This window comes from Ursus americanus, chromosome 13, assembly GCF_024610735.1.
Source record: "Ursus americanus isolate L20-20 chromosome 13, mUrsAme1.1.p, whole genome shotgun sequence".
Lineage (NCBI taxonomy): Eukaryota > Metazoa > Chordata > Mammalia > Carnivora > Ursidae > Ursus > Ursus americanus.
Genome location: NC_142139.1, coordinates 21,756,066 through 21,771,470, shown reverse-complemented (window position 1 = coordinate 21,771,470; position 15,405 = coordinate 21,756,066). Strand labels below are relative to the sequence as shown.

The window sequence follows — 15,405 nt, the reverse complement described above, 5'->3', positions numbered from 1 at the left end:
CATTAATTTTTTTAAATAACTCATCTTTTATATTAGGACTATGTGCACCCTTAAATATGTCTATTTTACCATTTTATGTTCAGGTTTCTGCATCTATTCAAGTCTGTTAGTTAAGATTGCTTGATTGCACCATGATAAAGAAATATAAGGTGCAAGAAAGTTCAGATAGTATGTAGACAAGTTCTCACCCAACAAAAAGCATCTTTGGGTTAAATGACTGCACAAAAAACATAGCACCCAAATTTGAAGCCAAGACTCTAGGCCTTTCTTTTTAGTGCTCCTTTACCTTATCACCAGTTGTCTCCCTCAAGTAAATAGATGGAAATCATTTGTATTTAGCCCATCAATTATTTAAATGTTAATGAGTGCTTCAGAAGTTTTTATGGCATATAAGTACAGAAAAACATTTCTGGTATATTTCTAGTTAAAAAGTAAGTTCTCATTGCACCAAGTTCTCATTACTAAGTAAACAGTCTGACCAAAAACAGCAATTTAATCAATTCATCCTATTTATCTATTGTCTGAGAAAGTAAATATCCTTCTATTTTTTTATGTTCAAGATCTGACATTAGGAATTTTTACTCATCATCAAGGGTGTTCTTTTTTGTCCCATCTTAAAAGTAAATTTTACTTCAAAAATACTCTCAAAAGATAGCTATCCATTTTAGCTGAGACACTGGATCTTTAAATGTTAAGATCTTTCATCAAGCTTCCTCCAAAGCAAAATTTCTTATAGTACTCAAATAACTTGTGAAATATTTTGGTCTTATATAAGCTTTTCACTGATTCCGGGCAATAGCATTTTGACAAACAAGTTTAGCATTGAAACCCACAGTTACAATTCAGTAGAAAGAAGTTCTCTCTTTCATTTTAATAACATTTCTGCACAAATTCCAAAACGATAGGGTCCCTGTTATTCTGGGTACAATGCTCATTACTCATGTCTGCTGGGACATTATTGGATGTATACTTTGGAATAAAGAGGGTTTTTACAATGTCTAATATGATGTCCTTTGCAATCTGTTATTAGCCTGTGCATCGCCTTGCCAGTTAATCATTCCATTATAGATTCTAAAAATCTCACTTCCCAGAGGGATTGAAATGCAATGTGCTACATGATTAGAAATAGCTATAGGAAAATGGAGTAAGGATAACAAATGTTGTAGATTGGTACATAAAAATAAAGGCTTCAAAAAATGTTTGCTGTGGAGATCTCTGAATACTTTTACCATAAAGGAAAAGGGGCAACAAACAGGCAGAGAGACAAGAGAGCTAGGGACCTGACCGCAGGTGAAGAAAAAAATAAAACTAGCTGTTTGTACAGGATTTTTTGGAAGCTATCCAACATAATTAAAAATCAAATTAACACATACATCAGCTCTCTATTTACCTGCCCTGTCATCTGAGAGCAGAAGAGGCCGATGCATCTCGGCAGTCATCCGAACTGCGCAGCTCCATTAATCTCACCACTTGTTTATGTGTTATGGTTGGCTCCCTTGCTTCTGTGTACTTTGCTGCCATCTCCAGGAAACTGTGATGACAAGAACAGCCCAAACGGGATAGTTGTTATAGTCCTAGAAAAATGTCTTGGGATTTTCCAAAGCGACTGTATGTGAAAGCATCTTTAATAGAAAAACTTTCAAAAATTCAAAATATTTGCAGCTATCAATGGTTATTAGATCACTGATACAATATCTATTGGTTATTTATTTGGAAATAAAATCACACTTTAAAGTGAGAGTTTCATTAGCAAAACCCCAAATTCAGAAGAAATCCCATTAAAATAGCACGTCTAATTTCCACACCGTTAAAGATAATAGAAAAATAGTTTGTCATGAATACCTTTATTGCTGTAACAATCCAAAGAATTAATGGCAAATTCGTCTGCACTGAATATATTGAATTACTATAAATTCAAATCCATTTTTTAATGAACAAGTTCTCTAAAGGAGACAGCACGCACTGAGATTCCATTTGCTAGTGACCATAAAAGAAGGCAATAAAAAAGCTGAAGGCAGGGCAGGGATTTGTGTTTTCCCTAGAAAACATCCTAAATTGGGGAAAGGGGTGTTTCTAAGGCTTTTTAATTTGTTAAACTTCTGCCTGTAGGGTGGTTACTGCCCAAACAGGCCCCCTTGGCTGGCACATAAAGAAAAGATAAACAGTTCTTATAGCCCTCAGGGAAAGCTCAAGGTACTTCTCAGCCGTGAACACGCTACAAGTGCACTGAGATTCAATGTCATCTATAACAAGGTGCAGACTGTTCACAATAGCAGTGTAGTGAACACTAGGGACATGACTGAATAACTTGGGGAAGAAAGAGTGCCTGCTCTGACCCTGATTATTTATGTTTGATCAAAAATATATAATATAATATTGCACAACTCTTTAGTCTATAACATCTGATATATGAACAAAACATATCTACACTTAAGATAAAATAATGCATTTATGACCAGGCATTTCATCTTTTAACAAAAGATCATACACCAATCCTTAGATACTCTGATAAAAGACATATCCTAGATGCCCAATAGAACAGAATTGACCTTTTATATATAGTCAAAGAATTATTTTATTTTTTTAAATTCCAGTATAGTTAACATACAGTGTTACATTAGTTTCAAGTGTACAATATAGTGATTCAACAATTCTATACATTACTCAGTGCTCATTAAGATAAGTGTATTCTTAATCCCCTTCACCTGTTTCACCCATCCCCCCACCCACCTCCCTTCTGGTAATTGTCAGTTTGTTCTCTATAGTTAAGAGTCTGTTTTTGGTTTGTCTTTTTCTTTGTTCATTTGTTTCATTTCTTAAATTCCACAAAAAGTGAAATCATATGGTATTTGTCTTTAGTTAAGGAATTCTTTTTTTTTTTTTTTAGATTTTTATTTATTTATTTGACAGAGAGAGAGAGCACAAGTAGGGGGAGCAGTAGGCAGAGGGAGAGGGAGAAGCAGGCTCCTCACTGACAAGGGGAGCCTGATGCAGAGCTCGATCCCAGAACCCTGGGATCATGACCTGAGCCAAAGGCAGATGCTTAGGAGACTGAGCCACCCAGGTACCCCTAGTTAAGGAATTCTTAACATGTAAAGTCTAGGCAATCCATGCTCAAGATCAGAATTTATATCATTTTTTCCACCTGTTGGATTATAGTATCTCTTACACCAAGGACTGTGTCTTCTTTACCTAAAACCTTAGTTCCTAACAAAATGTGCAACACGATAATCTTTAAATGTTTGAACTGAACTGAACATAATAAATAAGTCACTAAAGGTTATTCGTTGATGATAGCTTATAAATCTTCTAAAATAAAGTTTTCTAATCCTTGAGACAACTGGCATCATTTTGAAGCAACCTGCTAAAACTTCAAAGAAAAAAAAGATAGCTCATAAGCAGGCTTCTCTACGGAAATTAAGCCACTGTCAATATGAAAATAAATGGAGTGGTACAAGTTAATGCTAATAGTTTTTCTGATCCTTTTTTAAAATATTGAAAAATATCTAATAATTGACTCAATTTACTTGAAAAGAATAAGGGATAAAAAAATAAACTATCAGGGGCACCTGGGTGGCTCAGTTGATTAAACGTCTGCCTTCAGCTCAGGTCATGATCCCAGGGTCCTGGGATTGAGCCCCACATTGGGCTCCCTGCTCAGTGGGAAGTCTGCTTCTCCCTCTTCCTATGCCCCTCCCCCCACTCGTGCACTCTCTCTCTCTCTCTCTCTCGCTCACTCTCTCAAATAAATAAAATCTCTTTTAAAAAATAAGCTATCATAAGAAAAAATCAACAGAAAGAATGAGTCAGCCAATTAAAGATTCCTCTGTAGAACAGAGGCCTTGACTCAGGAAATAAACCAGGCAGAATTAGGTAAGAGATGCACAAACAATATACAATAGGAATGTATTAAAGGAAGCAGTGACTCCACTGTGCCAAAGAATCAAAGAATACCTGAAAGGGAAACCAATTAGACTTTACCAGACAGCTTCAGAATTTTTTGAAGAATAAAAGACTGATAGCTCATAAATTCTAAAACTATACATGCTTGTTTTTCCATAAACACCAAAGTCAAATTTACTTTATAAACAAAATGGTCCACATCACCCCACAAATGGACTAGGAAAATGAACATTCCTAAGGTTCACACTGCTTTTTTTTTTTTTTTTTTTTTGCCCCTTGTCTTTAGTTTGGACAAGGTATGGATTAAGATGGCCCCTTTCATTATAACTTAGTCTAAATGTAATCAGACTCTTGGCTGTCATCTGCCCAGAATATAGCTCTTCCTGCAGCTCTACCAACTGTACTGGCTTCCATAAGTGGATCCATGTAGAATAAATGAGGGAAGATTCCAGTCCTTGTCCTAGTCTGATAATTAGCTTCCATCCCTTTAAGCATAAGACACAAGAAGAAGCAGAGCACCATAATTCTAATACGCCAGCTGTCCCATTTATTATAGCAAGACAACGGGTATCTTAATTCTGATTTAAGTAGGCATAAGAAAAGGAAACTCTTTAGTATATCAGTTGTATAACAGAACCTTTTTAGTAACACATGTGCACTGCTAAACTGTGAGTAATGTGTCTATAAAATATACACCGGCACACCCCCAAACTGTGTGCCCAATGAATTCATGTGCTGATTTTCAGGATTTGTAACGTATATCCACAAGATACCAAAATATCCCCACATACCCTATAACCTCCTCAAAAACTAATGATGCAAAAGTGATATTCAACCCAGAAAATACTTTTTTCAATTTTCCTTTCTGGCTATTTTGCCTTCTGTATACTATAATATCAGTTTATATTTTTTCTTTATTCAATAATTTCATGGACTTGTTAGGATTAAAGAAGATAATGTATATATAAAATGTCTATAAATGTAAAAGAGCTGTACAAAGTTAGATGTTATCTTCACTGAGTTGAAAGTGACTTCTCTCCAAAATTCTCAGACTCTCAAAACTGTGCCACAAATGCAGTTATATACCAAACTAAACTAATATGCATATTTAAACTGCCGGTATTGTAGAGACGAAAAGTTAAAACTGTAGGAAAAACATGATTTCTCCACGTGGGCTAGGTGGAGCACCAGAAACTTGACATTAATCCAAGGTAGTTAGCCCAGGCATAGGAAGGCTTAGCCTAGTAGAGAAAACAAAATGCTTTATAAGAACAGGGCACCATGTATTCACAGGGTTACTTGTGATTCAGGTAATGACTGGACTCTAGTAGGTAGCACCATGGATGGCATCTCTGGCCAGATCAATAGTGAGGCTAACAGATTATAACCAATTCCTTCCTGCCTATACTCCTTACTGCCCCTCTCCTCTCCAGATTTCTGCTAAGCAGATTAGGAAGTCCAGCTGGAGCCACATAAGGGAAATCTGCACAAAGAAAGCAAAAAAAGAGATAGGAGCAAGCTTTCTCCACCAAGTAATCTTTGGAGGTTCCTTTTGAATGTATTTTACCTACAGTCCTTTAGAATATATTTAGAATATATTTTCTCTAAACCATCTAGAAATCAGTTCCTTTTGAATTACTGGAAACTCGCTCATCTCTGATCACAAAACCTCTAATTCTCTTGATCCTCAAAATAATCTTGATTCGCAAAATAATCAGCTGGATGAACTTATGTGCCTGTGGCAGTCAATGCTACTTCTCAGTTACTTGTATCACATTGAATTAAAATTGCCTGTCTATTTGTACATTTCCCCACTGTTAGTTTCTTGACAAGAGGACTTTTCTCTCTATATTTCCTTCCAACCTCCAGTCAGCCTATTTCAGTGATATCCTCAAGGTCATTAAAACTATAATGAACAACTTCTTCGTACCCCATAACCTTTCAAATTTGCTCAATACTGTAAATGGACATTTCATATGGGAGATGCCCAAGTCCTGAAGTTTTTTTCTGTGCAAAAAATATGCTTAGAAACCAGAAAATCCAGGGGGCGCCTGGGTGGCACAGCGGTTAAGCGTCTGCCTTCAGCTCAGGGCGTGATCCCGGCGTTACGGGATCGAGCCCCACATCAGGCTCCTCTGCTATGAGCCTGCTTCTTCCTCTTCCACTCCCCCTGCTTGTGTTCCCTCTCTCGCTGGCTGTCTCTATCTCTGTCGAATAAATAAATAAAATCTTTAAAAAAAAAAAAAAGAAAGAAACCAGAAAATCCTTAAACAAATCTTTTAAAAGGGCGGGGGGGGGGGCACCTGTTTAGCTCAGTTGGTTGAGCATCCAACTCTTGATTTTGGCTGGGGCCATGATCTGGGGGGTCATGAGATGGAGCCCCAGGCTCCATGCTCGGCAGGAGTCTGCTCAAGATTCTCTCTCTCCTTCTGCCCCTCCCCTTCCCTCTCAAAATAAATAAATAAATCTAAGAAAGAAAGAAGGAAGGAAGGAAGGAAGGAAGGAAGGAAGGAAGGAAGGAAGGAAGGAAATAAATAAATAATAAATAAATAAATCCTGGTGAAGATAGCATGCCAAATAGAACTCAGACGCAATCATGAACATGTACCGAACTAAACCTGTTATATAAAGTAGATTATCCTTTCAAAAATAGGGATTACAATAGATCTTAATAGGAAGTTTAGAAGACAGTTGACAGTGCCAAAAATAAATGTGGATTCAGGAACATTGTCTCCTACAGTATGGCTGGTGCAAGAGAAATTGTGGAAGCAAAAGAATTGCTGCCAGTTTTCCAGAAATTCGTTCATTTAACTTTTTCTCCTGAATGAATCAAGTCACAATGTTAGCTAACACTTTTTTACTAACCTACAGTGTAGAAGAAATGTACTAGATGTTAGGTAAGGATATACAACAAAAGCTGAAAAGGTTTACAGAGGTCTACCAGGTTCTTGGAAAGCCTATTCAAGTTACAAGAATGTGACTTAATGAGTTGTTTCATCTTACACTCTATTTCAGTTAATGAGGTATCTCTGCAATTATTCGGACGCACTTAGAGTCAAACACCTGGAGATGAGCACCAGCATGCTGTGACCTTCACAGTGATATGGTTGGCTTATATTCCTTCCATTCTTCCCTCCAAGTACTCACAGCTTGCTAGTTACAGTAGTGACGATCTTGTGCATTACTCACATTGTTTTATTCCTTTGTCTTTATCACTGTTTTGCTTTAGTTCAATTACATAAATTTGAGAAATTCTCTGTCAGTTAAATGTTGAAGAACCAAAAATTTCTATGGAATTTAAGATTTAGAAGGACTCATCCCTGAGGGATTTTTCAGGAACAAATTATCCTCCCAAGGCTAAGGAGAGGAAGGGAGAGGCAAAACTATGCCATAATAATGGCACTTTCCCCAATAATTACATAAATTCAATATCATTACCACTGGGTTTCTTAAAGAACAGGAAAAATATTTTGAAGTTGACATGGAAGAATCAATATGTGATTGTTGCCAATATATTTGGGGGGAGGGATAGTGAAATTGTGCCTATGAGACATTTAAATTATTAAACTAGGCTAATCAAATCAGTATAATAGTGGCATAGGAATAGCCAAATAGATAATTTAAACAGATGAGAAAATCCAAAAACAGATACAAGTATATATAAGAATTTAAAATACATAAGAAAAATATTTCAATTTATGGGAAAAGAGAATATTTGTATAAATATGTGGAATGTATATGGAAAAAATATAAGAAATAGAAGAAAATAAAGGCAGACCTTCATTTCATATAAAAATAAACTTTAGGTGGGTTAATAGTCTAAACCTAAAAATAAAACTACAAAAATATTTTTAAGAGGTGCCTGGGTGGCTCAGTCAGTTAAGTAACCGACCCTTGATTTGGGCTAAGGTCATGATCTCAGGATCTTGAGATCAAACCCTGTGTCCAGGCTGTCCTCTGGGTGTGGAGCCTGCTTAAGAGTCTCCCTCTCCCTCCCACCTCCCCACCACCCTGACTAGTGCATACTCTCTCTTTCTAAAGAAAAAAAAAACAAACAAACAAAAATATTTTTTTGTAAATAGGAGATTATCTATAAAACCACAAGATGGGAAAATTCTTAAGCAATAAAGGAAACCCAGAAGCCATAGAGAAGATAATTAAATGTGGGGGGGGGGGGTTAATAGTACAGCAAAAAGAATTCTGCTTGGCATAAAACACAATAAACAAAATCAAGAAACAAACCACATTCTAAAATAAAATATGTACAAAACTCATGACTGACAAATAGTTGTATTCCTAAAATACAAAATGCTTCTACTGATTAATAGGCAAAACAACAAATCCTGCCATAGAAAAGTGAGCAAAGAAAATATAAAGGCAATTTAAAAAAGAAGAATTGCAAGTCACCACAACACGAATGCTCACTTAACTTCACAGTAATAAGAAAAATGCAAAGTAAAATAACCAGATACCATTTTCATCCATTATTGTAGCAAACATTTAAGACTGGTATTTCCAGGGCTAATGAGGATGTGAAGCCCAGGCAGTCTCATACACTGATGATGGGAGTTTGAATTGCTTCTTTTTGGGAAAGTATCTGGCAGTCTCTGTTAAAATATTAAATGTGCATAGTCTTTGACTCAGCGATTCTACTTCTAGAAATTCATCCTATTGAAACAAAATCACAAACATGAAAGAATGTGTGTAGGAAAATGTTTACTGCAGCATTGTTTGTAACATCAAAGTAGCTGGAAACAACCTGAATGGCTATCAATAAAGTTACAATAAGTACACTAAGGTACATCCACATGACAGATATCCTACAGTTATTAAAGAGGAGTTGAGTTTTTATACTGCCCTGAAAATCTAAGACATAGTAAGTGAAAAGAAAATGCAAGTTGTAGGGCAATATGTATAATATGATCATATTATGTTATACAGAAAAACCTCTATAAATGTGTGTATGTATGCATATATATATTTACATATACATGCACAATTAGAAAAAATATGGAAGAATACCAGGATACCCACCAAATGTTAATATGGGTTTTATTGGGGAGATAGGATTAAAGGAAGAAGGAGAAACTTATAATTGTTTCTTCATATATGTCTCTATTATTTGAACATTTACAATAAACATATTAATTATCAAACTTAGAAATATATTTTAAAAGTAGCAGCTGATCCTGCCATTTTACTCTTACTTTTATTTATTTATTTATTTAACATATATTTATGGGTGCTTAAGTTTAAAACTAAAATTGTATAATTGTTTAAAAGGAAAATTCAAAACAATCCCAAACAAGTAAAATCATTAAGCTGTTAGGGATATAGTTAACAACAATTATATCATTTCATTGCAGTTCTACTCAATAATTGACTTTAAAAATTTATTGAAGTATTTTTATGGTTAGTAAAACAAACTGGTAACACAGGTCCTGTGATTAAAAATACTGTTATCATTTATTCAATGCTCTATGACATAAAACAAAATTTTATATGTGTTTAACAAGATTCAGAACTTTTTCTTTTTACACTCTACCTCACTCTACAGACCCCGTTCTATGAGGAAATAAGACGTACCTCAACAGAAGAATGCAAATCTAAACTCTCACACCTTATTATAAATTTGCTTCCTGCACTTTGGGTAGCTATTACATTAATAAGAAGCCCAGAAGTTTAACTCTTCAACTTCTCCTAAGAGAAGTCACAAATATAGGTGCCAAAGTTGACTCGAAAGACCCAAGATGTCTCAGAGAGTTTCTAGGGAATGCATTATCTAGCTATTCCTCTAGCTTCTCCAGGCTCTCTGTTTACTCTGTTTACATTAAATTCCTCCATTCCCTCACTTTGGCGGGGAGGGGGTCAATTCCTAGGGGATCTCAGAAACAAATGTGCAATAACTAACATCTTTATATGTTCCTGATAACATCTTCCTATTCTACTTTAATTGATATTTTATCTGTCTCTTTTAAAATTTTTTCTTTCGATTTTTCTCTTTTTCAAGTATTCTGGTGTATTTTTTTTAAAAGAATATAACTCCTTATTGTATTTCCTATATTTTCATAAATACTGAAAGTGCAAATTAAAACAGTTCTTTGGACAAGGAAAGAATAACTAAACAGATATACCAACTTTCATTATTCATAAAGGTGTATTTTTGCTATTTTGGGGAGATTATTTTCAATTTTCTTCGAATTATGCAAACACAAATACTATTGTGAAAATTCTACAATAGGGGTACTATGGTCTGATTGTTCATATCCCCCCCTAAAAATTCATAGGTTTGAATCTTAACCCCCAAGATAATTGTATTAAGAGGAGGGGCCTTTTGAGATGATTATGTCAGGAGGGCGGAGTTCTCATGATTGGGATTAGTGCCTTTGTGAAAGAGACCCCAAAGAGCTAGCTTGTCCCTTTCAGCATGTGAGAACACAGTAAGAAGACAGCAGTCTATAACCCAGAAAAGGGCTTTCACCAGAGTCCCACCATGCTGGCACTCTGATCTTAAGACTTCCAGCCTCTAGAACTGTGAGAAATAAATTTCTGTTGTTTATAAACACCCTACTCTGTGGTTTTTGTTAAAGCAGCCTAAACAGGCTAAAACAAGGAGGAAAGACATATTTACTTAATTGGTTCTCTCAGTAAATTAGGTTCTCTAATGATGTATCCCCAATGTGAGTCATTACTAATCAAAAGCTAACAGAACTCAGACTTTCCATGTTCCTTGTAAGAGTGACAGCACATGTGTCAATTGAGTGTCATCCAATTAATCTGAGAGTTTGGCCACTTATTTTAAGAAAAAAAAAAAAGGATATCTTTGTGTTCTTCTGCTGCTAATAATAGATTCTTAGAAGAAGAAAACAAAAACAACAAAAACCTGACCAGAAAGTATTTATTTGCCTGCAGTACTTTATTTAAGAATTCTCTCATTTTTCCCCAAAAGAACTTTGATTGTAGAGAAGTACAGAGTTCTACCACTGTTTTACAATTCTCTATTCTCAGTTTTCTGAGCTATTTAAAGTTTGAAGTTGTATTAGACTAGTGTTGTTATAGAACATCTGATTCTGACTACTGACTCATGGAATTTATTTTCAATATAATCTTATACTGCATAAGATGTGATTTCAGAAAAGTCTGGGTCAGAATCAGGAAGATTTGTAAAAACTGTATCTAATAAGAGGTTTATTATAATTCCTTTTATTTTCATGGTTCTTTGGAGTTTCAGACCATTTTTGGAACAAATTATTCCATTTGATCCATGCAATATCCCTAAGTCATACATTATCTTTATTTTGAAAAACAAGAAAACTGAGGTTCATGGAAGAAAAGTGGTTTACCTGGGTTCTTAGAGATAGGAAACGACAAAGATCATGAGCACAGAACCCATTCTTAATTCCCATCGTTCAACTAAAAGCGCACCTTTTTGAAATATTTATTAGAAGTTAGGGGATAGCACAAGGGTAAATTCCACGGCTTCTCCTGAGTTGCTTTGGAAATACTTCCCATAATGGGAGTATCTTTAAGTTTGTCTACACTACCCAGAGGGTCGGTCCAGTCAACAGGAAGAGAATTCCCATCTACTTCAGCCTTATACCAACCTTCTAAATTCCTATTTGCTTTCCCAGACTTTTTGGAGAGTAAATATCCACTTTCTGTAGGGGAAAATATCAATAACTCTACACAAGGGAAGGATTTGGTCCATGATTATCAACTGGGCAATTCCTTAAAAACACAGTGTTTTCCTCCAATTCTCGTTGTTCAATTGTGCCCAATAACTTCTATGAGGAGACTCTAGCAATCTGCTCTCATTTGGTCACATGGAGCCTGCCCAATCCATTCCCTTTTAACAGGACTCCCTCCAGTCACAGGGGAGACAGGCTTGTGCACTCTTCCTGCAGTCTTCAGAATTTCTACTTAATCTATCAGCAGTTGCTTAAAGAGCATGCATTCCAGGACCAACCAGCAATATCTATTTAGGGTGCTTTCTAAATTTATACTTAAAGAAAGAAACACTTCTATCTTCAACCTTCTACCCCTTAAAACTCAAAGAATCTTCAAAAACCTAATACATATAAAATATATACCCAACTTATGTAACTTTAAACAGAACATTTATCTTTTTAGTTTAGAATACCCTCATTTAAATTATTTCAAAGTCTCTTTCCAAAACAATTGATGGATAATTATTTACTTCCTACAACTAAAAGACCTATTATAGTGTTTTGGGGGTTTTTTGTTGGTTTGTTTTTTAGATTTTGGTGGGCTTGGGGTTTTGGGGTGGGATTTTTTGTGGATTTTTTTAAACAGAAGTTATTCTCTAGAAAGCTAATCGTAAGTGAGTTCTGTCAAATTTAAGAAAAGTGGTTGTTCTTGATCAAAAGTGGTTGTTCCTTAGGTGTAGTTCAAAAGATGATCCTACCATATAATTAAGCACTCTTCCCCCCTACTTTTCCCTTCAGAACAAAGAATCAGTCTTCCCCAAAAAGGAACTTAAGTCTCTGGGGAACAGAAAACTGCATCTTGGAAATGCTAACTTTTCCATCTTCTCACCATCAAGGTCTAGTCTCAGACCTTTACAACAGAAATTTTCTGATATATTCCTTCTCACCTCACTTACTACCTAGAGAGTTCTAATTGTGCAACATAAAAAAGTGCAACATAAGCAGAGAAGAAAAGAAGTAATACAACTATCTGAATCTTTTGTGTCCCCAGTAACTTGTAGAGTATAGACATTCAAGAAATATGGGATGGATGGATGGACAAATAAACAAAAGAATGGATAAACTCAATGTGACCCAACTGTTTAAGTATTGCTTTAGAACTTAAAACAGCAATGATTTTATTATTCCTTAGGAATCCATGGGCTATCTAGGCAGATTTTCTGCTGGTTTCGACTGGGCTCCTTCATTTGCTATATTTAGCTGTAGATCAACAAGCGTGAAAGATCCAAGATAGTCCTGTTCAGGCATCTGGTAGTAGGTACTGGCTATCAACTGGGATGCTCTGGTTCTCTTCCACATGGCCCCTCATGTTTTAATAAGTTAGACAGCTTTCTGATGTGTCAGAGTCCAGGCAGCGTTCCAAGGGTGAAGACAAAAACTGTAAGGCCTCTTGAGTCCTAGGCTTTGAAATTCACTTAGTATTACCTCCACCACATATGTCAGTCAAAGAAAGACACAAGGCCAGGCCAAAAAGGGATGGGGAAATGTATTCCACCTCTGGAAGAAGAAACTACAAAGGATTTGTTCTATAGTCCACCTTCTGGCATAATTTTTTATATTCCTTGTACATGCAAGATTTACTCACACCCTCTCAAGACCCCAAAAGGTCTCATTCAATCACAGCCTTTCAAAATCCAATATCTAGGGGCGCCTGGGTGGTTCAGTCAGTTAAGCATCTGCCTTCAGCTCAGGTCATGATCCCAGGATCCTGGGATCAGACTCCGCATCAGGCTCCCTGCTCAGAAGGAAACCTGCTTCTCCCTCTCCCACTCCCCCTGCTTGTGTTCCCTCTCTCACTGTCTCTCTGTCAAATAAATGAAATCTTTAATTTAAAAAATCCAGTATCTATAATTTGTACCCATATTTCATTCACCACCTATCCATGCACCATGAGATCAGCATCTTTAAGAATAATCTGTAAGAACTTCAGCCTATTAGCAACCAACTTCCTAGACTTCATCACCTCACTCTTCCTTTGCATCACTTCTTTCCAAATTGACAGTGTATTTCTCCAACTCCTGACCTCTTGCTTTGCCTACTTTTCCCCCCACATTTACCCCTCCTGTCAGCTGATACAATTTGTATGGAATAGCCATAGGAATCTTCTCCTCAGATATAGATCACTCTCTCCAGTGCCATCTTGCCATGTTTCTTGGTAACTAACCCATCCCAATGACCCTCAAGTAGCTGGCAGGAAGTATCAGACATCCTGGAGGAATTACTCTTTTGAAATATTTATAAATTTCTTAGAAAATCAAACCAGTTGAACTGTATTTATGACTACAGTAATGATTTGTAGTTTAACACTTCAGTGCTTCACTCACCTGTCTATAAAATAGAATAAATAATTTGCCTAGGGCTGTAGCTTGCCTCCCACTTATTTACAATTTGTTACTGGGAGGATTTCCAAACACTGTTACATATTTTCATCCCATAGAAAAACTGCTTTAAATTTATACCTTTTAATTGGCATGCTTAATAATATGGTATAATTATCTTCTGAACTACACCTCAAAATGGTTTGATCAAGAATAACCACTTTTCTTAAATTTTATAGAACTCACAATTAGCTTTCTAGAGAAAAACTTCTGTTTAAAAAATTGCTATTCTGGGGCGCCTGGGTGGCACAGCGGTTGAGCGTCTGCCTTCGGCTCAGGGCGTGATCCCGGCGTTATGGGATCGAGCCCCACATCAGGCTCCTCCGCTATGAGCCTGCTTCTTCCTCTCCCACTCCCCCTGCCTGTGTTCCCTCTCTCACTGGCTGTCTCTGTCTCTGTCGAATAAATAAAATCTTTAAAAAAAAATTGCTATTCATGTTCCATTTTGCACTCTTACAATAACCATGGCCCTGATTCATTACGGTAAAGAGAACTGAAAAAAGCTATACATTTTCTCTTCAAACAGATTTCTGAGATATTCATTTCACATACCTAAATCAAGTTGAATGAGGTAACCAAACCACCATTGTGGTTCTTTTTTGCTAAAAACAGAGCCAAAGCAGATAAATGAACTTCATTTCTCAGGTGTATTTCCTTAGTCTTCATAATTCATGGGCTCTGCCCAAAAGTAAAACACTGTTCAGTATAATTTATAATTGGAGCTATTTGTTTAGAAATAGCATTTGTTATTTTCTGTGCCAAAATAGTTTAAAATGTGTCACAGCCTATATCCCTGCCTATTTGCAACTTCACTTTGATATGCTTTACTAAAATAACTTTGAGTTTTCATACTTGAATATTATTTTTAGGTATCACCTAACCACCGACTATATATTCTTATATCTATTTATGCAGAATAACTATTAAAATCATATTTATTTTTCAAAAGATACATTTGAGCTGCATTCTAAACATCTCACTAAGCCAAATATAATTGATTCACTTATTCAACATTCACCCACCATGTACAGGAAATGCAACAATGATAAGATAAACTCCTTGCCCTCATTAAACTTACATCCTAGAAAGCAGAGAAAGTCAATAAATAAGCAAGTCAGTAAAATGAGCAAGTAAGTGTAGAGGGTACTTAATGAAGATTAATGCTATGAGGAAGTAATAAAAGAGGATGTAGAGATACTGAGCACCAACTTGGGGGAGGGGGAGAAGAGTTTACTATTCTGTGTAGCAGTAATGCCCACTAGCTACAGATGAGGCTATAATGTCTGATGAGTTTATCTCAGTCCAGATAATTGACCTCTGTAATTCTGACCAAACTTTTTCTTCTGACCAAACTTTTTCTTCCACCCTCCAAGATTATGCAGCTATCAGTGTCTTCT

The 15,405-nt window shown here is 36.0% G+C and overlaps 1 protein-coding gene across 1 annotated transcript in view; it reads right to left on the bottom strand.

Annotated features, from left to right (window-relative positions):
* Positions 1 to 1,371: 1,371 nt before the first annotated feature.
* Positions 1,372 to 15,405, bottom strand: part of C13H4orf33 (chromosome 13 C4orf33 homolog) — a 153,174-nt gene continuing 139,140 nt past the window's right edge. The window contains exon 9 of the transcript XR_006779885.2: positions 1,372 to 1,531. The gene's annotated coding sequence lies outside the window, so the exon portion shown is untranslated. The remainder of the gene's footprint in view (positions 1,532 to 15,405) is intronic.